At 36.4% G+C, this 25,431-nt stretch overlaps 1 pseudogene; it reads left to right on the forward strand.

Moving 5' to 3' along the window:
• LOC113063928 (glutamate receptor-interacting protein 1-like) overlaps positions 1-25,431 on the forward strand; it is a 143,429-nt pseudogene that overhangs the window by 50,916 nt on the left and 67,082 nt on the right.

The following is a 25,431-nucleotide window of genomic DNA, read 5'->3' on the forward strand; positions in this document are numbered from 1 at the left end:
TGATGTGTTCAGGAACTTCAAATATTTGCGAAGTGCAAATTTAAAGCAACAGTTCACCAAAAACAAAAACTCCTCAGAGTTTCCTGTGTCGCTTCTTCAGTGTGATGGCACAGGAAATCATATTTCAAGTCAAAGATTGCATGCAATGTAACAAATATATATATATATATATATATATATATATAAATATATATATTTATTTAATTTTTTTTATTGAAACCGTACTATTAGACAAACTACTCAAAATATTTTAATTAAATGTTCTTTTTTTTCTTTTTTCTTTTATGTGCAGCAGCACAGGGAACTCGTCTTCAGAGTCTGATTTACAGTATTTTTAATTAATAGTTTAATAAATGACTTGAATCCGTTTGAACCAGTTGAATGAATCATTCATTTAAATCTGATTCACTCCAATAAACTGGAAGTTGTTTCTAGTCAGTATTTTCTATACATATACATACTATACATGATATCAACGAAAATTCAATAAAATAAAAATCTTAATGAAAATGTGTATTTAATTTGTCATATGAACAACCAGTCTGAAACAGTAGTGATACAAAACTACAATAAATTAGCTCTTGATATTTTTTAGATTGATATTTGATATTGATTCATTAACTGTTCTAAGTGATTCAGTTCATTCATTGGAAGAATCATCAGACTGATTCAGTCAGTGACTCCTGGGTTTGTGAGACTTGATTCACTAAACAATCCAGCTCAGAAGATTCATTTGATTTAGCTTTTTTGTGTGAACTCTTTTCAGTGGTGAAAATAAGACCATTTTTATTTTCTCTACTGGAAATCAGTTCTGTTATACCCTTTGGACACACTATTTTATCAAAATTTTCGCCCACTGAGAAAATCTTGAAATTTTTGAACACACACGCTGCTGTAATATCACATTTTCTTAAAATACTTTGGCTGCCAGCCGTTTTCATCTTTTAAAACGCTGTGCTGCACCTTCCCTTTATGGAGGTCAAAGAGTCACTTTCATTAGATTCATTCATTCGGCTTCTCATGAATTTCTAACATAACTTTGCAGTTTGAATTTTAGCTTTTAAATGCATTGGCCTCTCAAGTACTTCACACAGCCAATTACCCACTGCAGTAGCCTTCAGTGGGAGCCGGAGCACCTCTCACCTGCTCAGCAGATAAGCTTCAGAGACGAGCACCTAACGCAGTGGGCTGAAATGAAAGGTAGAATCACTCTGAAGAGTTAGCCACTTATCCACAGGAGGGAGGCAGCTGAAGGGCTTGCAGCTTGAGATGGTTGGTGTCACTGTGGGGAGTCTTAGTGAATGAGAAGCTGTCTCGCACGGAGAGTCATTTGTTTTTATTTCTCACAGGGGTCCCACCACCTTCCTCGCTTTCAGTTTACCAAATAACAGAAAATGCAACTCATGCACATTTTTCTCTTTAAAATATGATGCCGTTTTTTTTTTTTTTTTTTTGCGAGTCAAATCATGCCAATTTAAACAGCGGGAAATTTGTGAGTCAGATGGATTTTAAGTGCAAATTCAATCGATCCCACCAAAAATTAAATTAAATAAATATTAAATAAAATAAGTGTACCAGTAGAGTACCTTTTCTTGTTTGTTTGTTTGTTTGTTAGTTTTTTTTTCTATTGATTTAAGAAGCACCACTTTTGACCTATAGAATACAGTACATACATTTAAGTGCGTGACACCCCTAAATATCGCAAAAATATAATAATAATAATAATAATACTAAAAATGTACCACAAGACTAATATTTTATTTTTTATTTTTTTTGTCCAAAAGCAACAATCTAGATCTTAAAAAAATAGTGCATGAGACCCTTTTTAAAGATAACACACACACACACACACACACACACATACACACATATATATAGTGTGTATATAATATAAGTAAAACAGTACCACTAAACTACAGTTTTGTTTTGGGCTAAGTGCAGTCGTTGGTGTAGATCAAGCTCCTGAAGTTTGTAGATGACACTACAGTCACTGGTCACATACAGGTCAGTGACGAGTCTGCTTACATACAAGAGGTTGAGCTGCTGGCTGTCTGGTGCAGTCTTAACAACCTGGAGCTGAACACACTCAAAACAGTGGAGATGGTCGTGGACTTCAGGAGAAACCCCCTTGCACTCCCCCAGTTCACCATCATGAACAGCACTGTGACTGCAGTGGAGTCATTCAGATTCCTGGGAACCACCATCTCTCAGGACCTGAAGTGGGACAATCACATTCTGACTCCATTGTCAAAAAGGCCCAACAAAGGTTCTACTTCGTTCACTGGCTGAGAAACTTTAACTTGCCACAGTAGCTGCTGAAATAGTTATACTTGAGTCTGTCCTGTGTACTTCAACAACTGTCTGGTTTGGTTCAGCTACAAAATCAGACATAAGAAGACTACAGAGAACGTTTTGGACTGCTGAAAGGATTACTGGTGCTCCCCTGTCCACCCTTCAAGAACTCTGGATCCCTCACATCCAAGTTACCCCTTTTTTGTACTTTTGTCATCTGGCCAGCGCTAAAGAGCCACAAATAACAGAACAGTCAGGCACAAGAACAGTTTCTTCCCCCAGGCAATCTACCTCATGAACAGTTAAATCTCCCCCACTTATACAATAAAAATGTGCAATATCCTTATATTTATTTGTTACCCTTCCATCCTAGTACATCCCTGCATCTCACTCTATTCTATTCCATTATCATCTATAGCACAACTGTTCAAACAATTTGTTTCTTTTTCAATATTTGTCTTTTTTTTATCTTTTTTTTTTGTCTGTGTGTTGTTGTTGTCTCTTTGTACTGGAAGCTTTGTCACTAAAACAAATTCCTTGTATGCAAAAGCATACTTGGCAATAAAGCTCATTCTGATTTTGTGATACAGGAGCACCTCTCTCATCCTATAAATAAAAATATAATAATCAAAATGCATGACGCCCCTTTTTCTACATCAGCATTGTGCTATTCATTATAGGATGGAAAACCACAAGTACACAAATACTGAACAACTGTAAACAGAGAGAACTTGCTATAGTGTACTTTTTCTCTATTTATCTTCAGATTTTCTTCATTTGGCAGCCCACCAATTCAACTTCCTAACCATGTGAAACTATTCTGAGATCATCTGCTGCTTTGGGTCCAGTTTGGTCAGTAATGAGATCAGTGATGGAGCTTGGGTCAGGGTGAGAATCGAAGTGTTCAAATGTGTGTCAAGCCACCAGCTCCAGCTCCAGCACTGAGTCCAGAGGTGAAGGATTAAATAAGCTTCCTTCACAGACGTTCCCACTGCAGAGCACCAGCAGCAGGTGCTCACCACAGGATGAGTTATAGCTCTGATGTGTGTGCACTTTTAACACCTACTGTATGATCAAGTGCTGCAGTGAAGTCAACATTCATGTTTTTTTTTCAGGGTCTGAGGAGTCCAAGGTCATTTTAAAAGCTCAAAAGTAAAAAAAAATAAAAAATAAAATGTTTTTACTTTTACTCAGCAAGGATGAAATTTAAAATAAACTGTTATTTCAAACTATATTCATCAAAGAATCCTGAAAAAAGTGTGTCATGGTTTCCAAAGAACTATTAAGCAGCACAATACTGATGATAATAATAAGAAATTACAATTAAGAAGTAATTAAGAAGTCATTCTCTGCAGTTCTTTTAGCCTGTGCAAAATGGTCAGGCGGTCAGTGAATTAATTATGGGTCTGAGTATGTGACGCTCATTTAGACCCTCTCAGAAGATGAACTCTTTGCTCTCTCATTCCCCTTATCTCTTTCTTCTCCCAGAGGTGCCGCCCTCATCCCAACTGTAGTTCCACCTCATCTGAACCACCAGTGGTTGAGGGTGACACAAACTGACTGCTCAGGCCACCCGTGTTAAAATTTCAGGGTTTTTAATCCCAGGTCCTTCCCCTCCACTTAGAGGTGAATACGAGCAGACACTCCTCCACAGTGCCCAGGAGGATACTGGGATTGTTGCTCCCTTTATGTATGATGTAGTTCCACTCTTTGAACCAGGATGGGTGGGTTTTGTCATCCCACTTTACACAGTCTGAGATCACAGCTAAAAATAATAGAGCCGTTCCTTCACTCTCCCCTGGGGTAGCGCTGGGCTTGCTTCAGTCTGGTTTTCACCAGCTTTTGAACAAAAATACTGTAGTTCTTATTGAGGGCAGTTTAAGTGTTTATTTTCCCTGCCTATTTTGTTCTCAATGTTATTTATTTAGAACAATAGCAAAGTCATGTTATTTTTAAAGGCCACATTCGTATGCTTGTCAACCGTTGTGTCGCACATAATTTAGACTACAAGCAGGGGTTGCTGGGGGAAAAATGGAAGTCTGTCAAGCCTGCAGTTCACAGAAGTTCTGGGTCTTTTAGGAAGCTTTTAGGAAGTGTTCCTGTACCTTGCTTTCATGTCATTCAACTCTCCAAATTAATGTGCGGGTATGCATGAGCGAGCATGCTGTGACCTGAGCATGCGAGCATGCTTTTCTTGCATCTCTCATCCTGTCCCATTCTCTCTCTCTCTCTCTCTCTCTCTCTCTCTCTCTCTCTCTCTCTCTCTTTCTGCTGGTCACAATCGTAGCCACTTGCTTTCATTTTTCTTGTGCTGTAGACCGAAGTTTCTCATCTCGCCTCAGTTTGTGCTGATTCTTGTTAGGTTTTTATTCATTTATTCAGTTCGTCACCTGACGCTCACGTTTGCAGAACCAACTTGGACCATCGCTGATGTACTTGTTGATCTCTTAAGAACTTTTTTAATGGTTTTCCTTTCCATCGGACCGTCTTTAATCTAGAGTGCCTAAGTGCCCCGGGGCTATTCTTTGAATAGAGAAAGAAAAAGAAAAATGTAAGGCCATCATCAGCACTTTTAGTACGCCCACTGCCGGAGAACCTACCAGTGCACTCATCCGAACGACATCCTGCTTTCCCGAGCTCAAATGTGTGCGCGGTTTTGTGTGGACGTTTCCTCGTGCCAGGCTGAACTATGCAGAAAACAGATGCTGGACAGCCGCTGAGGTTGAAGAACTCTGGCACAGCTAGTCTTGGTTTCCAGAGGGCGAGGTGGTTTTCAGATGACCCCCGGGTGTTGTAGAGCGCTTGTACCCTATGGCGTTCCTGTGTGGTGTCAGCAGAGCTTTCCACAGTGACGTCGGTGAGTATAGTCAGGGATGGCGACACTGGGAGAATGAGCGATTGGATGCTGAAAATAGGCTTTGGATAATACGGTTAATTAATATCCCGCTGCTCGGCTTTGTTTTCTCTAAACTGCTAAATCTGTCAGAATAGGGATGAAATGTTGGTGTAAAAATGGCATGTTAAATGTGAAAAATGTGTTATCTTGCAAGCTACCGTTTTTTTTGTTGTTGTTTTTTTAAACCCAGAATTAAAGAATCAGTCTTCATTATTATCTTCTGAAGGTCTTTGATGCTGAAATGAAATCATATTCAGTCGTTCAGCTATCCGGACAGGCCTGAATGTCATCTGCATAATAATGTCTGAATGATCCAAGAAACATGGCTGTTATCAGCTGCTTGGTTTGGCTAGCTGAGCTTGTGATGTTTGATTGGTTACTTTCAAGACTTCTCAAACATGACCCCAGTCTGTCATGCTGTGTATCAGGCTGCCAAACAGTTAATGTCCATCAGTCTATAGCAAAAACTAGATTTTCAATTTTGTTTGTAAATGTGAGGGGTGCTTATCTATGTAAAAGTCACCGCCTTGATGGCATTTTATTGACCAAACCGAATTTGAGTTTGTAGAAAGTTGCCATGTAAAATAAACTACTGCATTAAATTATTATTCTAATTCTAATTATTATTGGTTTACTAATTGTAGGTTACATTTTGGAAAAAGCCCATAAACTGAAGTACTGCATGAGCAATTTTAGAGATTCTTGCTTCAGTAAGTAAAAGAAATGACAACTTTCATTAAAAGACTGTTAATTTGCATCAAGATTGGGTGCTGCAGGAACTTCATCATTCTTATCTTAAAATTATTTTCATACTTAATTTCATGCAAATTTTGTACAGTACATGATGTTGAGATGCAAAAGCAGCACAGCATTTAATTTACTATTAATAACCCCCCCGCCCCCTCCCATTTTGTATTAATTTTGAATGGCAGATTTTTCATTGTGGTCTCTGGCTTTTGGTCCCCTACATGTTTGTTTAGCAAGTTTGTTTGTTTAGATGCTAAATTGACTTAATTTGCATCAATAGTTGGTACCTGAGGGTATAGGATACTGTACGTATGTTCTACATTTTTCCAAGTGTGAATTGCTGGAATTGGTATAAAAAACATGCATCATCTGTGGAGTGGGAGATTTGTGATTTGCAGAAACAAAGGCATTTGTGTTCCTGGTGGTCTATATTCAGTTCCACACAGTGCATGTGTTTCGTCCTGTGATTCCTTCTTATTTCTTCTTATTATTTCTGTGTGTGTGTGATCTGCACATCACAAGCTCTGAGGCTTTAATTTGGAGGGCTGTGTTTCATGTGATGGTGTAGCCTAGACAGGAGAGAGCCACTTTGTACTAACACCTTCTGCTCGGATGCCAAGATGAGCCTTTCTCTGGCGCTCATTCATTTTGTCTCTCTCCATCTCTGTAACCCAGATTCAGGAAAAGAGACTAAATCATTGAGATCCAACAGCTTTTGAACGCCACACAATTTGCTGACACTGAGAATGATTTGTTTCTCAGCCTCAATAATTTGTGCCAGACACTGTCAAGACACAAAAAAAGATGATAATTAGTTGGACTGACTGATTGAGTTTTATTCCGTCTGTTTCCATTCAACACCTCTTTATGAGGGGTTAAAAAAAAAGATATTTATATGCTTTACAGATACTATAATACTATTTTATAGACAATAAAAAGCCAATTATTAAATGAAAATTTATCATATTTTCTAAATGCATGTTAATAGTATTTTTGTGCATGAATCATTCATGCATGTTTCTTTTTTTTTGTTATTATTAAAAATGTCATAATGAAATGACATGAAAATGGCAGAAATTCTCCAATCATTTACTCCTCTTAAACCCTACCTATGCAACAGTGAATTTATAATTGATATACTATTAAATTTATTTATATTTTTATATTTTAAGTTTTCAGTATGATGTTTTTTTATGAAGCCGTTTATTTTAATTTCACTTATAATTTTTGTCATTTAACTGAAATAACTGAAGTAAGTTTAAGTTTCTCATTTAATTCATTTATTTTTATTTTTTTTATTTAGGGTTGCAAAGGGGTGGAACATTTTCGGTAAGTTTCTGGAAGGTTTCCAAAAATCCCTAGAATATATATTTTAAAAAAAATCCTGGAAAGTTTCTAAAATTTTTAGGTTATTTCCTAAATTTACAGGAAATGTCCACCTTTTTGCAACCCTAATTGTATTTAAATTAAAATTTATTCATTTAGCAGACGCTTTTATCCAAAGCGACTTGCAGTCCATTCAGGCTAACATTTATTTAAGCTTTATTTTAACTACTGAAAATTATTTTAATAGTTACAGTTTTTGTTAATATATTCACATTAATCTGCCTCCCTTTAAGGGATTTCCTAGCATCAAAAATTGCGGAAACTTTAGCCTCAGACTGCCCAAGTTTGGAAAAACTGCTTTTGCACTAAAAACAGATCAAACTAATTTGCCAAACTAACACCACAAAAGTGCTCCAAAATTCATGAAGGTAGCCATGTTGCTGCAGTTTTATTTTAAAATGAATAAAAGCAGCATCTCTTCAATCCTCATCCACAGTAACATGCTCTGATGAAGGAGCGAAGCCTTGGGCCACTGTATGGAAAACACCCACATGCTGTTTTACACGTCTGCGTAGTAGACGTCCATGAAATACTTTGAAACTTCTGCGTGTAGGAGCGTCGTGCATACTGCTGATGGATTATTCTTACTTTCCACCGCATGAAAACAAATAAATCTGCTCCCACACTCTCTTCCGTGTTGATTTTCTGAAATAGGGCTATGAGTGTTTGAAGCCGGTGATCAGATTACTGAAATAAAGGTAAACATCATCCCATGATGCCTTCGGCTCAGAACCTGTGGCAAATTCAGAGAAATCTGATTCCTGGATGTGTCGATAATCCATTTACTGACCCCTCTGTTGGTCTGGTCATCTCTTGCTTGCACTAAATGGCTGAAACATCTGAAGGTCTGTGTGAGGAGGCTGTGGTGACGTCTGTACACATCAGCTAGTTCATAGACACTGTGTTCTTACGGTTCTATGCATTTTAAATGAGTCTGTCTGTGTCTGCTCTGCTCTCTGGGGAGATGCAAGCAGTCGGTTGTTGTCATAGTCGGCGAGCAGTGCCAGTCAATAGGCTGTTTTTTATGTAAGGACTACCCAGCAGATTGTATTAGAGGATGGTGGGTAAACTGGATTGAATCTCCAATTCATTTCAAATCAATTGGCAATTTACATGGCAGGTTTAAATCGCCTTGTCCATCGAAATAAAAACAAATTGCTGTTGCATGTCTTCTGGAAAAAAAGCATTTATAGGAACAGAATACATCAGAAACATATTGGTTATTTGAAGATCCTGTATAGGAATTGGTTTTCTTTTCAGTATATATCAGACAATATTAGATGTTTAATTTAGCCTTTTTTTATTATTTATTCAGATTTCTTTTGCCGTCATCTGGTGCTAAATTAAAGGGATAAAGCTTGAATTTTAGCCCAGATTTAACTTCAGGAATATCATATCTTAAATATTGCTTTCGTATGCACTTACAAAAACGAGTGTAGAAACAATTTTCAATCAGAAATTGATAGTATAATAAGCAAAAAATAATAATTCCAAGAACTCAACCGAGTTAAGCTTGTAATTTTGAGGCAGAAAATCAAGTATTCTTTAATGGTATAAAAAGTTAAGTGTAATAACCCTCTAGCCATCTTTAAGAACTAATCTCAAAATTAGTAAAAAAATTTCATACTGTATGAAATGTTGAGATGACTAAACTCACATAAGCATTGATTTAAGAAAAAAAAAAATGTAATCTAATTTTAGTGTTTTTTTGTCTTGTATTTTTATTTTATAGCTAAATACTGTAGAATTATAAATTATATTTCTATTTCAAATTTAATCTTTTTTTGTTACAAATACTAAAATAAACTTGATTTATTAATTTGTTTTTCGTGCCATCATGTTCCTTTTTATTATTTATTTTATTTATTTATTTATTTGTTTTAGTTTTTCCCCTGGTGTTTATTCGATTTTAAATCTCACAATGTTCATCGAAGTTACTGACTTTTGGAGCCCTCTGCATGTTTCTTCAGCAAGAATGTGCTTTTATACTGTCAGCTTCATCTCCATGAGTAAAAGCACTCGGTCATGCTTTAATTTTATGTAATACCGTGGCTTTAGTGAAGTACGCATTCATTAATTTAACAATTTAGTGCATTTGATTTGACACAGAAATGCCCCATGAGTTGCTGTTATCTGAATTATTTCTCATCCCCTGTGGTCTTCTGAAGGTTCCTCTTAATTTTGACCTCCCCTCATTTCCATGAAATTACTTCTTAATGAGAGGGTATTTTTAATACAGCCTGATTCAGAGCTTTCTCTGCCTTTGGAAAATTCAGGGCTCTAATGTGCTCACTGACTTGTGTCCTGTATATTGACCAAATGGTCAAACTGACCATGACAGATGATCAGGAATAAATCAGACACTCACTCTAATCTCAAGTGAGACTGTGCAAAATGTACAGTATGTAGTCTGTTTCTTTTTCAAGTAGCTTTTAAAATTATATTTAAATTGCAAATATTTAATTTCAATTACATTTTTAGGCAACTTGAGCAGCCTAAGGTCATTGTTCATGACCTCACCTGCATGTAATTTACATAATCATGGCTTAATAACTACAAACCCAATTCCAAAAAAGTTGGGACACTGTACAAATTGTGAGTAAAAAAGGAATGAAATAATTTACAAATCTCATAAATTTTTGTTTTATTCACAATAGAATATAGATAACACATCAAATGTTGAAAATGAGACATTTTGAAATGTCATGCCAAATATTGGCTAATTTTGGATTTCAGGAGAGCTACACATTCCAAAAAAGTTGGGACAGGTAGCAATAACAGGCTGAAAAAGTTAAATGTACATATAATGAACAGCTGGAGGACCAATTTGCAACTTAAGTCAATTAGCAACATGATTGGGTATAAAAAGAGCCTCTCAGAGTGGCAATGTCTCTCAGAAGTCAAGATGGGCAGAGGATCACCAATTCCCCCAATGCTGCGGCGAAAAATAGTGAAACAATATCAGAAAGGTGTTTCTCTGAGAAAAATTGCAAAGAGTTTGAAGTTATCATTATCTACAGTGCATAATATCATACAAAGATTCAGAGAATCTGGAACAATCTCTGTACGTAAGGGTCAAGGCCGGAAAACCATACTGGAAGCCCGTGATCTTTGGGCCCTTAGACGGCACTGCATCACATACAGGAACGGTAATGTAATGGAAATCACAACATGGGCTCAGGAATACTTCCAGAAAACATAGTCGGTTAACACAATCCACCGTGCCATTCGCCGTTGCTGGCTAAAACTCTATAGGTCAATAAAGAAGCCATATCTAAATATGATCCAGAAGCGCAGGCATTTTCTCTGGGCCAAGGCTCATTTAAAATGGACTGTGGCAAAGTGGAAAACTGTTCTGTGGTCGGACGAATCAAAGTTTGAAGTTCTTTTAGGAAAACTGCGATGCCATTTCATCTGGACTAAAGAGGACAAGGACAACCCAAGTTGTTATCAGCGCTCAGTTCAGAAGCCTGCATCTCTGATGGTATGAGGTTGCATGAGTGCGTGTGGCATGGGCAGCTTACACATCTAGAAAGGCACCATCAATTTCTAGAACAACATATGCTCCTATCCAGACGTTGTCTCTTTCAGGGAAGACCTTGCATTTTCCAACATGACAATGCCTAACCACATACTGCATCAATTACAACATCATGGCTGTGTAGAAGAAGGATCCGGGTACTGATGGCCAGCCTGCAGACCACTCATAGAATACATTTGGCGCATCATAAAGAGGAAGATGCAACAAAGAAGACCTAAGTCAGTTGAGCAACTAGAAGCCTGTATTAGACGAGAATGGGACAACATTTTATTCCTGAACTAGAGCAACTTGTCTCCTCAGTCCCCAGACATTTGCAGTCTGTTATAAAAAGAAGAGGGGATGCCACACAGTGGTAAACATGGCCTTGTCCCAACTTTTTTGAGATGTGTTGATGCCATGAAATTTAAAATCAACTTATTTTCCCTTAAAATTTTACATTTTCTCAGTTTAAACATTTGATATTTCATCTATGCTGTATTCTGAATAAAATATTGCAATTTGAAACTTCCACATCATTGCATTCTGTATTTGTTCATAATTTGTACAGTGTCCCCACTTTTTTGGAATCGGGTTTGTATAATCTGTCAGCTGTGTCATAAATTTACTTCTGATTTAAGTGCTTCAGACTACTTAACTCATGTGCATTAATACTTATAATTAAGGGTATGTGATTCCTCACCCTTAGTGTGAACAAGAGTAATCGCATGCCTCACCAAGCAGATTGCGACTCACTTATGTTCAGAAATGATGGGATACAGTATGTTTATAATTGTCACCTTTGTCCTGCTGTATAAATTTCCATCCTGTCTCTTGGGCACCTACACACTTCTCCACATATGTGTAATCCGCTGTCGAGTCTGGCTGCGTTAGCTACTGCAGTCAAAGTAAATAGGGCTCAGTGTTAGGTCCTGATGTTTTTTAAGGCCATTATGACGGGACTCCCACTGTCTTTGCTCGGTATTCCACGGCTCTAAATCTGAACACACAATCGGATGGCCACAGCTGGAGCTGCTGATGCACTCACCGTATATCACAGATGGGAGGCCACTGTTCTCTGCTCAACATGTAGGAGTAGTGCCTGTGTGCCTTTTCATTACATTTGAGCGTGTGCGTGAAAAGCTGACAGCTTCATGTTCAAATGATTGTTATTGAAGCCTACGTCTCTTTGAGAGCCTGCTGGCCATTCTAATAGCTGTGTATATGACCGCTATCCTTTCCTGTGAAGAACGCCCACTCCAGCGGCTTTGAATGTCGCTTGCATGTGAAAATAAGGACAAGATTTTGCTAATGAAAACCATTGTGTGGTTTTCACATGTCTTGGTTTTCTTGTTTTTCAGATGAGGGGCCCTACACTAAACACTCCAATCCCTCCAGACCACCAGATGGCGCTCTGGCAATTAGGAGACAGAGTATTCCAGGTACAAACAACTGATTTGTCACTGCAGTACTGGTGTAAAAAAAAGCTTGGTTTTATTCGAAGGTGCCATAAAGTATTCTGCTCGAAAAGTGACATGTACAACAAAATTGCGTTTTTGCATGCGTAATGATTATTGTTTAATGTGCCTGTTGCTAATGTTTACTAAAAGGGCTTTATTATAATGAAATGTTGAAATTTTGTATCATCTGTGTATTTTATTTACTTAGAAGTGAATGTGTAGATGCCTTCATTTTTGTGTCTTAAAAGTAAAAATTTAAATATGAACTAATAAATGTTTCATGCTAGTTTAGCTTAGCTTTGCTTTCCAGTGCTTCCAACTCTGTAAATCCTTACTGTATTTTTCTTAAAATTGTGATGATTTTAGATGTAGCTACCAGTTTTTTTTATTATTAATATACAATCATAGTGTTTATTCAGATTTTTTATTCACTTTTACTTTTCTATTTTCATTTAAATTTTAGTACTGATATGTGCTTTTGTAATTTGTATTAGTATTTCTTCATATTTCTATTTATCTTTCATTTATTTTTTATCTCAATTTTAATTATTATTTTTAAACAAGTATTTTTTTTATCTTATATTTGTATTTAATTTTTATCAGCTTTATTTTAATTGTAGTTAACATTAACAGCACTGTTTTGGCGACTGTATTAAACAAAGAAGTAGTTTTGGTTTTCCTTTTTTCAAAGTCAGTAAGACTTTACAAGATCATTTACAAGACATTATTTAGCATACTCATTTGACTGAATTTACTTTTACCATGATTATTCAAGCATTCGTTTCTAGAGATTTCTGCTTCCTGCTTTGAATTTCTATACAAAATATATTTTATTATATATATATATATATATATATATATATATATATATATATATATATATATATATATATATATATATATATATATATATATATTTTTTTTTTTTTTTATAATATCTAACTTGATAAAGCTAAAATAAGAGCTTTTGGTTCAGATTGATCTTTTTAACATGTTTGTTTGACAACAAGACTGGCACATCCAGACTTTCAACTGATAGTGTTCATAATGTGCCAATACTTCATTTGATGTGCGGCTGGTTTTCTGGTTATGTGACAAGGCGAACAAATCGCTTGCAGTACTTATGTTCATTTATGACTTGTTACACAAACCCAGCGCTCCTTTTGTGTTAGTTGAGATCCGTTTTGAAGCGACGCTCATTTTCATGCTAGAGGTAAAAACGTCTCAGAGGGTGTTGAAATAAATTCTCTGTATAATCTCTGAGTACAGAGCTCTAAGCACATCAAACCCGTCTTCAGAATCGGTTAGCGTTAGCATGACAGCTTTGGGGCCTCGTGCCCACGTTCTGATGTAGCTCCATGCCGTAGGCACGGGCTCTTTGGACTGCCGTATTAAACCATCCATCTGAAGACAGATTAGGTGCAGACTGTGATGCTCCTGCCGAGCTCGGTGTGATGCTTTAGCAGTTGAGATGGTGGCACGTCTCATAATGCTTCCTTAGAAATCACTTACTGCCAAGAGTGGGATAAGAAGCTACTGTCACAAAATACTCCACATACATCAAACATAGAATGATGCCGGAGGAATGTGACTAAATATTAAAAGCGGAAATACACAAAGGTTATGTAGTCACAATTACTCACTATAAAACTTGCATGATCCAGTCTTTTTATAATGGATTTAATATTGTCCATTTGCGTTGCGCTTAAATTATTTAGTATTTCAGACATGTTGGATAAATGGCGTTTATATGATTTGAGGGAATACTAATAATTAGAACACTATATCACCACTAAGTGTATGTTTTGGTTTATGCAAAGAATTAATGCTCATGAGCTGTTTATGAATAATAAAATCATTTAAAGCAAAGGATTGAAACTGAAGCGTGGCTAGATCTGAATGGTTTAAGAGAGATGGAGAAAACAAGTTTTCCATGCTTAGACTCTCCAAAGACTGCAAATGCATTTGGTAAGTGTAGATATCCTGAATTTTTTAAGTGTTGGTTTTAAAAAATATATGGCGGAATAGTGGGAAATGAATTTATGTAGCAACTGATGATGAATTTTGTGCTGTAACCCCTCAACCTGAGACTATTTGGAGATTCTCTGCTTTTGGAATTGATCTGAATACAGATTCACGTTTGGAATTTGAATTGAGGTGGCAAACAGCGTGCAGATTTGTAATTCAAAATTGAAATCTAAAAAAGTAGAATTAAAGTTGAATGAAAGTGTGAATAAATGTATAAAGCTGTCGGGAGTGTAGTTTATGTATATTTTTAGTATGAATTACCCATAAGCCCAAGTTCCTCTGCAATTCAAAGATTTGTTGTCAGTAAGATTCAAAAGACCTTTTTGAAGTCTCTTATGCTCACCAAAGCTGCATTTTGATCAAAAATAGAGTAAAAACAGTAGGATTGGTAAATGTTATTAGAATTTAAATTAGCTATTTTTATTTTAAAATATATAATTTATTCCTCTGATGGTAAAGCTGAATTTCCAGCTACCATTACGCCAGTCTTCAGTGTCACAAAGGTTAAAAAATGTGATTTGAAGCTCAAGAAACATTTATTATTATCATAGATGTTGAAACGCTTAATATGCTTGTGGAACCGATTATACATTCTTTCAGGATTCTTTGATGAATAGAAAGAAATGCATTTGAAATTGAATTTTTTTAAACATTATACTTTTTTTCTGTCACTTTTGATCAATTTAATGAGTCCTTGATTCATAAAAGTATTCATTCACCTACTGAAAAGTACCTTTCAGAAACCTTAATACCACCGGTATTTAATTTTTTATAATGTATAAACTGCATATGTATATGTTAAGATGCTAAGTAGATTAAATGTTGATGTTAATTTCACAGTTTTGAACCTAGTTTAGCCAAATATTTTGCATATCAGAATATAAGTAGTGGAAAAGTTTTTTGTAATTATATTTTGTATTGTTTCCTCTTGTTGAATTAATTTTTTCTGAAGTGCAGGAAATTCCTCTTTGTCATTCCAATTAATATTCCAATTTAACACCCTGTTGAAATTCAATCCTACAATCCAATAAATGAACTGAAAGTAAATCAAATGTAAAATTTAGAGTCTGTGAATATCAGAGGCAAAACAGAAAGTTAGCTTGGCTAGAAAAGCCTGATGACTTCATTTGAGATTCAACAAGTCTCCTCTCTCTCTCTCTCTCTCTCTCTCTCTCTTCAAGATTGTATCTCTGTTTCTATAACACTGAGAGAGATGTTCAGAAGAGTCACTCAATCATGTGAGTCTTAAACCTTAAACCTTAAAATAAAGCTGAGAATGGCTGAAGTCTCTCCACTCTTGCACAGTCCCCGATCTCGCTGCACATTTAAATCTCCTCGATTAGTCCTCTGCGTTATTAATATGAATGAGGGGATTAGCAATTGTTACCTAGAATTTTGCAAATGAATCCGCTGGGGGTCGTGTTCTCTAACTGGTTATAATCACAATATGTTTTAAGCAACATACAGAGCAGCCGAGGCCTGCAGTTCAGGAGCGTCCCAAAGCTCATTGGGCTGCTGCTGAAGAGATAAGGACGCATCATTCATGAATAACCTCAATTTCCTGCTACAACACTAGCTCACGCTTATCCTGGATACAAGTCCCTTGGCATACACATCTCTTTTTAAATGCCATGTTAGCATTCATTGGGCAGGCACAGAATGAGTGAGAGAGACAGGCTGCTGACGGATGAGTTGGCTGTGGATGGCATTGGGCGCTTGCTTGCAAGCTGAAAATGTTGTTGCATCAAAGTGATTCAGCACTTTCAGAGCCGCACGTAATGCAGGGTGCAACTGCAGAGGCCTCTATTAATTTCGCCTGGGGTCTGTTATCAAGCTGTCGAAGGAGTGAAAGTTTAATGGAGGTTGTGGCTCATTTTAAGGGTTGTTTGTGGTGCTTTCTTGTGAGCAGAGTTTCTTGGGGAAGCTTTGACTGTGTTGTTGTTGGGTGTTTCTTTAACTGTCCCTCAGGTTGTTTCTTATTAAAACTAGCAGAGGTTCACATTAAAACTTTTTACCCATCATTGATTTTCTACATTTTTTTTTAAATGTATGTTTATGTGTATTTTTTTGTACTTTTATGTATTTGTTTGACCTACACCAATTCTTTCAGTCTAATACTAGAAAACTATAATAAACTAAATAAAGCACTGTATGATCAAACATTTTTTTTTTGTTTACTGTGTGAAAAATATGTACACCACTACTGTTTAAAAATATAACCTTGGTAAGATTTTTATTATGGTTTTTATAAGTTCATTCTGAAATCATTGATACAGTTTTCTCCTTTTTGTAAAAACTGTGAAACTTTTGTTTTTCATTTTAATTCTTTGAATAGAAATTTCAAGAAGATCCATTCTGTTATTATCTATATTAAAAACAATTTTCAACTTTTTTACATTTTAGTTAAAACTGTGAGATGTTTAAATTTTACATTTCAAAAGAACAGCGTTTATTTGAATTAGAAACATTTTGGAAAATTGTTTTTTAAGAGTAGTATACTTACAGTATGCTAAATGCATGCTTTATTGTTTACAGTATAATATACACACCATACTAGCTATGAAAGTAGCCTTAGCAAGTCAAAGTATGCAATCATCATTTAAATGATGGATCACTAAAAATCATTTTTTAGGATTAAATGGCCAACTCTTTTGTCGACAACATATTCACACATTTCCCTATGATGTGCATTGTTGTATATTGCTATTAAACTAATAAAATCAACTACTGAGAGTGTAAATATAATTAAGAGTCGTTTTTTTAAGTTCAAACATTGTCATAGTTGAAGAACCCCACCCTCTAATATTACCTTTCTAAAGCAAACTGTGTTTCTTTGAGAGAATATAAAACTGTCAGAAGCAGATGAGTAAAGAGATAGCAAACAGATGTGCGGGCTAGTACTTCATACCTCAGCGCGCCTGTGCAAAATCTTCATGATAAATGCTCTCAAACTTTTTCTCCCAGAAGACCCTGTTTGGTGCTGGAGCCAACAGATAGTGTTTTTCATTTGCCCGTGTGTGTTTTGTCCTCCTGTGGAGAGGTTAGTGCAGCATACAAATAAGTATAGGCAGGTTTTTCGCTCATTAAGACAGGAATTTAGCCTTTTAAGTATTGAAATGACACAGTTTATCAAATTATTGTAGTAGTTCTTGCTTGTGGTTGATGTTAAGGAAGTGCTTTATTGTGGTGTTTTTCTATGATTTCGAGTGTCTCTAAACCATATCTCCATGGGAATATTGATCTCTCTCACATACAACTTAAAAATGAAGTCCACCAGAAGGAAAAACTGAAGAAAAGAACGACTTTGATTTTTACTGTACTGAATAGAGTTATATAACAAGAAGGGAATTGCGTGTGTCAATGTTATAGTCTGCATGATTGAACATGATCAATGAGAGCAATTATTCAAACGCCAGATCATTTATTCTCAGATTGCAAAAATTATATTCAATTATTAATTTGATTAGTTTCAGCTGATTATTTTTCTTCCCTTTTGAAGAGGCGGTTTAGAAATTGTGTAATGAATTGGACCTTTTTTAATTGAAGTAATTTAAGCAATTGTTTATGAATATGTTTGTTTTTATGTCCATGCGAATGTTTGCTAGCATTAACCATTAGTCGTGCCTGGTTCATTATTGAATTATGGCCCAATTTCTCATTTTGACTGCTAAAAGTTTCAGTGTTGGAAAGCCAATTCAGTGCAGAGCCCACCTGCTAGCACGCCTACAGCCTTCGTAGAGAGTTAAACCGTGAACTGACAGTGAGCATTTAACCAAATGTTTTCATTACACCTCTGAGCAATGTTACAGACAAAATAAATCTTTATTATGCAACTCGCTGCTGTCGCTGTCTGAGCTTTTCATAGAAAACAGAAGCTTTTTCCTAAATACTGTATGTGGTTCTCAGCTGGTGGGTCTTTTCTGATAGCATGGTGAACAGCAGGGATAAACAATGATAAATAACCAAATGCAAATAAACATAATTAGGACAGAGCCTGAAAGTTTTGAAAAGAAAGAAGAAAAGTCTTATTATAACTTTTATTATTTGTGTTAAAGGTTGTGCATCCAATCAAACTGTAGGTTGAAATTTGAGTTGAGTTGAAATTAGAGCCCGACTGATATGGATTTTTGGGGGCTCGATACCGATATTAGGGAGTAAAAAAAGACTGATACCGATATATATCGGCTGATTCTCTATATGTGTAGGCTATATTATATTATAGTACAGTATAGTCTAAAGTTTGGATACGCTTCCCATTTGTGTGTCCGACTTTTGACTGGTACTGTATATAAAATACAGTATATAGCCTACGTACATAAACAGTGTATACATATATATATATATATGTATGTATATATATGTATATATATGTATATATATATGTATATATGTATATAATGATGTGACAAACATAGGCCTATGTGTGTGTATATATATTTACTTAAGTGAAGTTTACTGTTAAGTGCACTGATATAGGCCTATGTTTGTCACATCATTATAAGTGTTTGATCACCACATTAAATACACAAATATATACATAAACAATTTTTTTGCAGTGTGGTGATCAAACACTTATAATGATGTGGCCTATGTAGTGGAGGTAGGGTATTTAACAGTTTAACAAACTTTATTATTCAAAATGAATCTGATATCAGTGCACTTAACAGTAAACTTCACTTATTATAAATAACTTCAATAAAACAAATAGAACAAAATATATTTCTTGAATTAAGAAATAAACAAGGTAACTGTGTGGGGCAAGCAAGCTACTGCCAAAACAATAGGGGATAGGTTTATGAAGGAAGCACAGCTTTTCCAAATGTAAGCATATAAAATGAATAAATAATAATGGGTCTCAAGTAGCAAACAATGTAGTGTGATCTGCTGGACAAACAAGTAATTACACCATTCAGAATCATATCGGTGGCATATTCGCCGATACCGATATATTGTCGGCTAATAATATCGGCTAAACGATAGACTCTAGTTGATATTATATACTTTTTTAAATGTGAAAGTGATGTGACATGTGGCCAAGTATGGTGACCCATACTCTGAATTAGTGCTCTGCATTTATCCCATCCCACACACACACACACACCTGGAGCAGTGGGCAGTCATTTTTTGCTGCGGCGCCCAGGGAGCAGTTGGGGGTCCACTTCAATTATGGTATTGAAGGCGGGAGAGAGCGCTGTACATTCACTCCCCCCACCTGAAATCCCTGCCAGCACCTTTTGGGTTATGAGTCAGACTCTCTAACAATTAGGCCACGACTTCCCCCAATATGAATATGAAATATTGAATATGATTGGTATTCCCTTTGATATTTACTCAAGATTACATTTAACAGTGCTAATTATTATGTTATTTCATTATTTTGTTTTGAAAAATGAACTTTAAGTGAGCATTAGACAATGGGAAAAGATTATCTAAATGAAAAATACAATGATGTACAATTACACAATTGTGTGTGTGTGTGTGTGTGTGTGTGTGTGTGTGTGTGTGTCTTTATCCCTAAATTACATCAAGTCATCAAAAAAATTTATGGGAGTACATCTTTATCAATAAAACTGTATTATTGTATTATATAAAATTTTATTTTAAAAATAATTTCCAAATTAAACTGTTTTCAAAATTAAGTTAAATTGTTTACTCTCTGTTTTTTTTCTACAATAAATGATGTAGTGTAAGATTGCCTCTTGTACACTTTTTTTGTTTTGTTTCCTGTGTTTGGTTGGATTTTTCTGTGCATTATCGATCAAGTTTGCTATCTAGATCAGTCTGCGATCGCAGATTAACGTTTTCTGTCATGGCTTGAAAAGGGATAGCTGTTTTATTAACCTGTGTGTGCCTCAGCTGGCAGAGAAGATGTTTATATCTTGCTCCCTCTGTCATACACTCCATCTGTACTTTTATCTCCTGCGTTGTATCATTCTCACACATGCTGTCTCAAGCTCCATCTTTCGGTCTCTTCCCCTCAATACCTGTCTGACGGGCACCACATTGGATCCCGCCACAGGAATCTGTCGGCTTTGAGAAAGCTGATGGCCAATCTCATCACCGTGGCAACATGGATAGGCAACACTAGGTCTGTGTGCCTTATTTAAGCGGGAAAGGTGGGAGAGAGGACATGGAATAAAATGAGAGCCCACGAGTAATGGGATCAACTTATCAACTTCCACACCTGTCCCAGTGTAGCCCTCAAAGCACAGCTCATTAGATCCCAACGGCCCTTTTTCTTGCTCTGGGCCGAGATATTACGCTGAACCCTCAGTGAACTGAGAGAACCACGCTTTCACCAGACAGCTTAAGACAGAGCTTGTAATATGACCATGGCATACTGTGCCACGAATTGTTTGGATATTGGATGACCCCCAGTGGGCCCCTGGTGCAGCTGCGCGACATGGCTCACAACATGCATGAAGGATGCATTGACTTGGACCATGTTTACAAAAAGAAACAGTTCAGTAAGCCATTTAACAATAAGAGCTTTGAAATGAAAAATTATGAATTATGTATTTTATATATATTGTCATATCAGAACAATTATGAAAAATTGGTATATAATGTTGTGTTTTTTCTGCTGGAAATCCATAAATATTTCTGGCCTCAGAAGGCATGTTATGTCAACCATATCACTTTTTTTCCCCTGTCTTCCACATGTAAAGGAAGTTAATTTAATGCTGCCACAAACCTTTGAAAGACCCATAATTTATTCCTCACCAGAATGAAAGGAGAGAAATGACAGTGACATTTATAATTCGCCCCACTGTAATTTTTCGCTGTCAAGCGAATCCCCAGCAGTGCAAACTTCTTTTTAATCAAATTATTTGATGAAAGCTGAAGGCAAATTGAGCAGTTCTTTTACAATTAATTATCAAAAGTCTGGCACACAACACGAGGCTTGTTATAGATTGAACTCCCGTTTGAATATTGATTCTCATTTTTTTCTCACGACAAGATGTTTTGCCTCTATCACACCCAAACACACACAAAATCCCACGCACTAAATTATTCAACAGTTCCTGTTGGCACATTATAAGTTTGATTTCTCTTTTAATTACTCTGCTGTCTTTGATATGTTATCAGAATGTCTGCATTGTGAGAGCCCTGTTCGTCTCCATAGGCTTGCCTGGAGGTTCAGGTTCAGGCCAGACATTGAGATCCACGCTAACCTCCCTCTGTCCTGGGTCGCATTTCGACATCGCTCCCTTCCCATGTCCATATGGCTGCGGTATCGATCAGAGGACAGAGTGCAATGTTAAATCTGTTTCTTCCTCTGCTGAGGTTACTGCGCGGATGATTTGCATGCAAAGGGCATCAGAGCAGTTATGGATTTTAAAGCAAAACTAAGCTGATGGATTTGTAACAGATACACGGATCCCATGATTTCATTGTCAGTGCAGAAAATGTTCATTGTGAGGTTTGTGAAGGCCAACAGGTTGAAAGTGCATGCATGCTGAAATGGTCTTTTTCAAGACTGATATTAAAGCATTGCAGAAAAAATTATGATAACCAGTTAAGATAACTTATTTGAATCAGTTGTTCTATGAAGTATTGTTCTTATTTACTTTTCAAAATGCATCTCAATCAAAGTCCCACATGCTGCAACAAATCATTAAATTAAAAGTGAAGCTTCATTTTAGCATATGTGCATGTAGTTACTGGACTTAGATTGGTGTGAAATGTTTTCAAGTTCAAAATCAAGACACACCATTAATGTGCTTTCATGTTTTATCATGGCTGTCATTTCTGAGTACTTGTACCCATCAATGGGGTTTACCCAAAATATTTATGAAGCTTTTTTGTTCCTAAAGAAGAACAAGTGTCTAGTTATAGCTTTTAAGCACCAAAGAGTCTCTTTTTTGTAGCCCATGTCTTGTTATTGCCGTCCTCCTGCGGTGAGATGTTCAGCAACTCTGTTCCGTCAGTAGCCTCAGGGGGGTTTAGAGCCTCGTCTCCCCTCACTATCTATCCCGCCACAGAAAGACATACTGAGAGATCAAGGAAAGTGAACAAACTCATATAAATCTGTCTCTTCCTTCCTTCAGTCAGGAGAGAGGGATTACAAATCTCTTATTTTTATTTCTTCTCCAGCTTTGACAGCTGATGTAGTGATGGTAGGGTGTGAGAGAGCAAGGGAGAGAGCGTCCTGCTTGCACAGATATGCAGTATTCTTAATGTGACTTTGACAATCCCACTGAGGGATTGAATGACAGCCAGTCGATAGGGGATCGACGCATCTGCCCTGACCAGCAGTATCTGTGCAAGATGGTATATATGAGACACAATGATATAAGGGAGGGAAAAAAATCTTAAAAATGAAAAATTTTATTCGAAGATAATTCAAACTATGTGCTAGCCCTAAAAATAAATGTATATGGTTATAAAAAAAATATGTGTGTGTGTGTGTATATATATATATATATATATATATATATATATATATATATATATATATATATATATATATAATTTATGTATAATTTATATAATTATTATATTTAAGTAATCTATTCATGCATTTTTAATTAATAAAATATTTTTATATAAAAAAATACAAATTTATAAATTAATACATTTCTATATTGCTATACAAATTTGTTTTGTGTCTGTTTATTCAATAATTATTTAACTGATAATTTCCTTGATATTTGTCTATCAAGATATCAATGAAATATTTTATATTTAACAAATATATGTATATGTTTATTATATTTATTTTATTAAATATACATGCATTTTATTAATCTGTTTATTTTTATTGTTTTTTATAAATCTATTTATTGTGTTAATTATTGTTTTAAATTTATTTATTTTACTTACTGAATTAAAACATTTCAAGTGATGATATTTTCAGGTGTTTTCAAAGGAGGTTTTGTAAGTTTTAGCACACCTCTAGGGACCACTCTGTCCTCGACCTATTGCTAAGTGCAGACACACACACACACACACACACACACACACGCACACTGAGCACTCTAGAGTGTATAACTAATTACCAGCTAGGGTAAAACGACAGAGAGAGGGAGATAAAGAGTGTGTGAGAGAGGGCCAGTCTAGGACGCCTGATCACAGTCATTTAGAGGAGAGTGGGGTATGGCAGCGGCTGGCCTCCTCTGCTCCTGTAACCCTCTCATCTCCTGTCTCTGCTCTTCCTCTCCCACCTCCCCCAATGACCCTCCTTCTCATCCATCCCTGTGCTTCACAGATGAGTTTAAGGGCACCAGCACCGTGGAGCTGATCAAGAAGGAAGGCACAACCTTGGGCCTGACAGTATCTGGAGGTATCGACAAAGACGGCAAGCCCCGCGTCTCCAACCTGCGCCAGGGCGGCATCGCTGCCAGGTCAGTATTAGCAAGGTTGATTTAGCAAAAATGTGTTTTCACAATGTCAGACATCTTAATTCGAAACTTGGGAAACACATTTGGAAACAGTAATTGGTGCTGTTTGCTAAGGCTGTTATTGACATACATGACATATGAAAGATTAGGGCTTTTTTTTTAGCCAAGAAAAAGTACCTAGACTTACATTGAAATTGATACTCGAGTCATATCTAGAAAACATAAAATAATACATTTGTGGTAGACTTAAGTAAAGCACAGAGCAACTACCCAAAATGCTCTAGCAACCATATAGCATAGGGTTAAAATGTTTAAAATGCCTGCATACTACAGAAGTCACTCATATGAACTTCACATTAGCATAGTTGAGGCTAGTTTTGTATAGCTAGCCAGCACCAACCACATATTGTTTAAAAAATGTAAGAATTGACTTTCAGTTCAGTTTTGTAGATGCAAGTGTTGCAAAAATTAACCTTTTGAGGATTTGTATTGTCAAGTTTTTGTTATCTTTGTGTTTATGCTAATGATTTTTGCTAAGACAGCGTCAATAGACGGGCCCAGAGAGATCAATGTTTGCTGGGGCTTTGTCTAGGAAGTAGGTTGTGTGTGTGGGTGGTTGGGTAGGTGGGTGTGTATGCACATTGTTTTTTCTGTACATACTGTCTCTCTGTGTGTGTGTGAGAATAAGGTAGACAGAATCTTTTAATCAATACTGCATAAGCCAGAACCCTTCTCCCATTTCCCTATTGGCTTTCAGGCATGGCAGACAGCCTACTGTTCGCTAGCGTATCAGTCCTCCCCAAACGCACACACACACCCACAATCCTCAGAAAATGAATCCATATCCCAGAACAAACACTGCACATGTCGTATAGTGAAAAACACATGTTTAATGCCGCCTTCTTCACAGTCACAGATACGTTTCCTCTTCAAATCCATTGTTTGGCTTTAAACTTTTCACTGCATATCAATTCTTATATCTTAGACAGTTGCCCTCATATTTTACTTGAGCTGAAATAAACTGCCTAACATTACACTCGTTCTTTCAGAATCTGTTGACAATCAGGCCGCCTTGTAAAATGTGAGTGTATGTGTTTCAGAGAGAGCGAGCGAGATGGAGACTAGAGCAGCCGGTCTTGATGCTTCTTTAGAACAAAGTGTTCTCTTCATGGGCTCAGATCAGCTATCAAAGCACCACCGAGCTCGACCTAACTCCATCTCCGCCTTATTTTCTCCCTGTCTTTATTTCTTCTCTTTCTTTGTTCACTCTTTTCTCTCCTCCTGCCTGTTTACTCTGTTCTTTCATCCTTCTTTCGGTTATACAAATTCTCCTCTCACATTTTCTCTAGCAAAAATGTATAGAATGATTTTCTTGGTCTGTTTCTTTGCAGGAGTGACCAGTTGAACGTAGGGGACTATATAAAGTCTGTGAATGGAATCAACTTGACAAAGTTTCGTCATGATGAGATTATTAGTCTGCTGAAGAATGTGGGGGAGAGGGTGGTCCTGGAGGTTGAGTACGAGCTACCGCCTGTCTGTGAGTGAGATTAGAAAATGACCGTATTACTTATTATAACACAGCTGGAATACTTGACTCTGATTGGTCAGTCGCATCTTTCTGCAAGTAAATGTTGTATTATAAACTTAGAACTGTATGCTAAAAACAAACACAACTGAATGTTGTCCTATGAAACTGATTTCCTACACACAGAATCATTCCATATACAGAATATATATTGCAGTTGTAATTTGTATTAATGC

This window comes from Carassius auratus, chromosome 4 (genome assembly GCF_003368295.1).
Source record: "Carassius auratus strain Wakin chromosome 4, ASM336829v1, whole genome shotgun sequence".
Lineage (NCBI taxonomy): Eukaryota > Metazoa > Chordata > Actinopteri > Cypriniformes > Cyprinidae > Carassius > Carassius auratus.